Raw genomic sequence first — 5621 nt, forward strand, 5'->3', positions numbered from 1 at the left:
CTCCGTTTCTAATAAGGCAGCAAAAATAATTTGTGTTGCCTGAACGAACATTCTTCTTTTGGGGAAAGTGGCGGGCCTATAAGAAGGCTGGCCGTACATGTAGGTACCATATTCGAACCAATGTTTAGTTCCCAATAAAGACCGAAATTAACAGACTGGCGTATGTTGTTTAGAGCATTAAAATAATTATGTTTGCGAAGGAAATAAACCGTTGAAGGCAAGACGAAGACTATTTTCAGTGGAAACAGGAACCAAATCGATTATACGGCTCAATAATATTTATTATATGCATTTTTAGCATCTACATTTAAAAGCGGAGATATCCCGGCATTTCTGAGTGTGCGGTTGCAAATCCAGTTTGCACTGATCTGTTGAAAGCTTCAATATAAAGTTCATAATCTTGAGCTATATATTCTCTACTTATCGCAGGAAATAATTCAAGTTGAATAACAGGGGGACGGGGGGGGGGGGGGGTCATTTTCGTATTGAACGTCGAACTTAATTAGTAAAGAACTAAGATAAATGATTGCAAGACATTAGGTATCAGCGGACATTTTAATGTACCCTGATGCCGGAAATTCAAATCATGCATTTCAGTAAATGCACGATTCCGCACACGGGTACCAAGTGGACTAATATTTATACGTTCATAACGGACAGCCTGCGCTTTTCAGTAAAGAAAAAAAAACGTGCGTCGGCCGGGAATCGAACCCGGGTCAACTGCTTGGAAGGCAGCTATGCTAACCACTATACCACCGACGCTGCACGGAAGCATGTGGTTCATCGAAAGCACTTGAAATGGATGAGCGCGATTCACGCAGACTGAAGTAGGTCAGCGGTTTTCTTAGGACCGGCTTCCTAGAAGTGAATATGCGGGCCACCAACAGCGCCGCTATGGATAGAGATGACCTCTGAGGCATTCGTTATCGGTTGATGTTGAAATTAATCCCTCACTCGTGGCCATAGCGCGATATAGATCGCCGACCTATCTAATAACACAACGGGTAGACAACTCAGTACGCAGTGGTCACCGTGAACTAACGTTTAATAACCGCTGCTCTAATCCAATAAATTGAAATCACTCTCAATTAGGTCAATGGACATAAATGCACGAACATTGGTATACAGATGAAGCCCTCAGTGCAGAGGTCCAGAAAGGGGGACTTGATAAATGAATTATGGATTTAGATTGCAAAGGAGGACTATCAAAAATGGTTGATTGTATAATATGACCGATGCTAAACAAAAAATAGAGGTATATTGCACGTAATTCTGATGCAAGAGGCCCATAGCCTAAGCGGGCAAAAGTCAAGTGTGTGGTGTTTATATTGACTGAGGCACAAAACCAAGAATGATGGTGGCGTGAGAGCGCAACGGCAGACGGCCATTCCCATTGCGCTCTTGCGCCACCACCTTCTAACACCAACGCGCCCACGCTCATACTTTAAACAAAAATTAGGTAGTGATTGAGTGTAGTTGAAATAGTGTGAAAATATTTAGTAAGGAATTTAATAAAAAAAACGCACAATTGAACCAGCAGTAAAAAACCTACGGAAATCAGAACTGCAACAAAACAGAAAAGAAAGTACTCCGCTAATAATGGAGTAAAGAAGTTCTGAAAATGAAAACCTTTGTCTATTTTATTTTTAAAAAAAAAGAAGTTTTGAAAGTTGATCAAAACATAGACCGGTTATACTAAATTCAGCACTGAAATCTGCCAGAATAATATTCCTGTGAAAGAGAACTCTTGTCTTCACATCTAGTAAAAACGTGCTGCAGAGAGAAATACGCACTCCAAACTTACGTTTGTTAGTATTGTGCGAAAAATTCTGGTCGATAGATTCAAACAACAGTAGATTTCTTAGTAACCTAGAAAACATGATAACAAAAATCTATTTAAGCAAAATATGACGGACTAAAAGCGTGCATTATATGTCTATGGTTGAGAAGTAATGACGCTAATATCTTTGTTCTGAATGAGTGGGATCGAATATAAAAAAGATTTGTCTTTCCTTCCGCATTCGAAAATTAGTTAACATGTGCATGAAGGAATCGGACGGGAAGCGATTAAAGTTGCTATGGAATTAAAGGAGCGCTAGTTTTTACTAGTCCAGAAATTCTGAATGCAATTTTTCTTAATGTCAACAATGTGGGGATGGAATGATGGAAAAGGTGACAATAAAGTTCAGCACGAAGCAATGAAATGTCACACGTGTAAATGGAAGTATTAGCTAACAATATTCGAGATTGGTGTTCTTTCAGCTTCAGGGTTGATACAAAAAACTTGGATTTTAGAAAAGGGCTATATAGAGTAACAATGAGGTCGCTTCACATAGTGTGGCATTTAAGTTTATATTAAGGATAAATAAAAACATGTCCAAGGTCACAAGCTTGGAAGACAGCTATGTTAAGTTACACGATATAATCGACGCCCGATGCCGAGGCCGAACTCCTGAGCAATTTCAAAGAAATATCAGAGAGGATTGTTCAGGGATGTTTGCCTAAAGTTCCGTAAGTAGGGGCCGGATTAGCCCAAGGAAGGTCCGGACGTAGCGTACTGTCTGGCGTTAGGGTCCCAGTTTAGCTGGAATGATAAGCGGCTTCGTTGTTACACCCCTATTGAGAAAAAAATAGAAGAGCTGGAACGACTCAAAATTTGGAGCACAATGTAAAATAAACGACAGGCGATGAAAAGAAAGCATTGCGTCGTCACCGAAAGATACACGCCCTGTATGAGCAGCATACACGCAAAATAAAGAAATTTCAAGCTTCTTTTTAATATTGGACCTCAGCATTACAATGTGTGAGCTAAGGCTGAGTAACATCATCGTACCGTTTCGGCAAATTCAGAATGTGTCCTGGCCTGACGCACGAAAATATAGGTTTAGGCGATCGAAGGGCTATGAAGCTGCCTTGTCCGCTTATGATTTTATTTTTTTTGTAGCGAGAGCTACACTGGGCTACCAGTCGAGCATTTCGTGGTGGCTGGTAGAGGCCAGTTGTGCGCATGCGCCTTTACCAGTGCAACCGGAGAGGAGCAGCCGGTGCGGCGTGCGCTTCGCCGTCGCCGCGACCGCGCCCCTCTCCACCGTTGGAGCCCCACGTGACGTTACACGGATCAGCTGTTGTGAGCATGCGCCGATACCATGACAACCAGAGACGCCATTGGTGCGCCAAGTATTTAGAGGGTGTTGGTGCGCCGCGCGCTTCGTCGCCTCCTCGCCCAACGTTTTAGGTAAGGACAGTTGGAAAACTTGCCCCCGGGAATCGGCCCCATTTCCGTTGCCGCTTTCATCTCAAAGAGACTCGAGCGCCATCTGTGAGGTTTTGACAGTACCATGTTAGTTTTTTTGGTTTTATCTTCGCCGCCACTAAGCCCATTGGCTGCACTTGGTCTAGTGGAGAGTTTTCTCCATAACTGGTCTACGCTGGCTCGCGCCCCGCATCCTGAGCGCCAGGTGCGGCTGCTTCAAGCCGCGCTCGTGCACGTATTGCAAAGTTCGCGTGCGCTCTACGCCTGCGCTACGAGGGGCCAGGATGCTCGGGGTTGAGCTTTCGGCTGTAGAGCTCGGCCGAATCTTAATAATAATAATAATAATTGGTTTTTGGGGGAAAGGAAATGGCGCAGTATCTGTCTCATATATCGTTGGACAATTGAACCGCGCAGTAAGGGAAGGGATAAAGGAGGGAGTGAAAGAATAAAGGAAGAAGAGGTGCCGTAGTGGAGGGCTCAGGAATAATTTCGACCACCTGGGGATCTTTAACGTGCACTGACATCGCACAGCACACGGGCTCCTTGGCGTTTTTCCTCCACAAAAACGTAGCCGCCGCGGTCGGGTTCGAACCCGGGAACTCGGGATCAGTAGTCGAGCGCCCTAACCACTGGGCCACCGCGGCGGGGCCGGCCGAATCTTAAAATCCTTCTTTCCGCGGTTACACGTGGGAAAATCGGAGAAACACGCGACGTGCCACTTACCCCGTCGTAGTTTAGGTTTCTGCCGTGTGTAATATGCGGTTGTGCAATGTAGACTGTAAACTTCCTTCTATTGATTAAATCACTAAAAGTTGAGTGTCTGTAAATAAAACCTCGCAAAAGCTTAAAAAGACACTAAATGCTTTTTATTTTCGCTTTCTTGAGGCATACGCTCTTTTAATTATTTCTTCAGCCACTTTCCCTGTTTTACATTGCTGTGTAGAGATATGATCGTCCTGATGGTTGAGGCCTTTTATATACGTATAGTGATCAATACTGGAACCACGGTAGCTTTACAGCTTGAATGCGCATCTAATACGCATGTGATAAGCTGTTTGCCAACGCGTCTTCAGCGAAGGTTTTGGTTATAAATGCTACTAAGCCGTCTTGTTTCGTTAATACAAGAGAGGCCAAGGCGCAACTTACGTTTGTGTTCCCCATCAATACCTTTCTGTACGCACACGAGTCACCGTCTGCTGACGCTCCTCAAGCTGGAAGTAGCAGACGACGCGCCCATCCTAAAGCGACCGCAGCGGCACCCATTTTGGGTCCACTCTGCGCCCGGATGCCCTCATCTAAAAAGGTTGAGCAGCGTTTTTAGATTCCGGCTCTGCGAAACCGGGGAAGCTGGAACCTAATAAGGAAAGTTGTAAGTGTGATGCAGAAAAAATAGACTCAGCGATCGACCTAATAAAGCGATAGCTCTAAAGGCATCGCTCCTCAGAAAATATGATGTCGTCGTTGCATAGGCGTCGCCACTGTGAGCGAAAAATTAAGAGCATGGCTCTTGTAGGTGGTCGCCAGAGAGCAACCTAGGAGTAAGGTGGGCCACCTAGGTCACGTGACCTTGACCCGTCATCAAAACCTGCCCACCGGATAGTGAGCAAACTGCCGGCCGTGACAGGTGGGAGGTAAATTAATCATTGGTCGCTCGGGAAGAGCAACTTGGGCAGCACATGGCCCATCGCCAGGAGTACCGGCCGCCGCAGGGCAGTGGCGCATCGCTTAACCGCTGCACCAGTGCGCCAGGAGGGGTATACGGTGACTTCCAGGGACTTGCAAATGTAAAGTAGACACTGAACTTCGGCATATATGGGTATTAGCCTCTTGCGTTATCGCATCATACCCCTAAGGCGGAGCCCAACTGCACCCTCAAAGTTTTGTTTAACACCGTTTTCAGCACTGAGAATATTGATCGTTGCTTTCTATTCACAAAACGGGCTAACGGGCTATCAGGTAATGCTTTCGGAAACGCAACGCAATGTGGAAGACGAAGGGCAATTTTTTAGAGATATGGGAAATTACTTTTTCCAAATGGAAAGAGATACCAATAGTGCAGCTTTGGTACCGAATTGACCTGAAAACAAATATTTTTATGAGTATTCGTTTGATTCGGCGAACATTGAACAAGCAATCGTCCTAAACAGCGAAGCTCTAGCGGTGGCACCTTGGTACGGCGCTATTACTTACTCATTTAGAGCTAAGGCTGATAAAAAATTAGGCACTGAACTTCATTAGAGGCCGTTACACGAAGTCTGCTGTATATGAGCTTCCCCTCGTCAATTTATTCGGATAGCAGAAGTGTCTTTTGCTGTTCTTGACGAAAGAGGAAAAACGACACCTATATCTCAATAAATGAGACGGGCGA

At 44.9% G+C, this 5621-nt stretch overlaps 1 non-coding gene across 1 annotated transcript; it reads right to left on the reverse strand.

Moving 5' to 3' along the window:
• Positions 1–690: 690 nt before the first annotated feature.
• On the reverse strand, positions 691–762 carry TRNAG-UCC (transfer RNA glycine (anticodon UCC)). Its single transcript has one exon. It is a non-coding gene; the product is annotated as a tRNA-Gly (tRNA).
• Positions 763–5621: the final 4859 nt, after the last annotated feature.

This window comes from Amblyomma americanum, chromosome 9, assembly GCF_052857255.1.
Source record: "Amblyomma americanum isolate KBUSLIRL-KWMA chromosome 9, ASM5285725v1, whole genome shotgun sequence".
Taxonomy (NCBI): domain Eukaryota; kingdom Metazoa; phylum Arthropoda; class Arachnida; order Ixodida; family Ixodidae; genus Amblyomma; species Amblyomma americanum.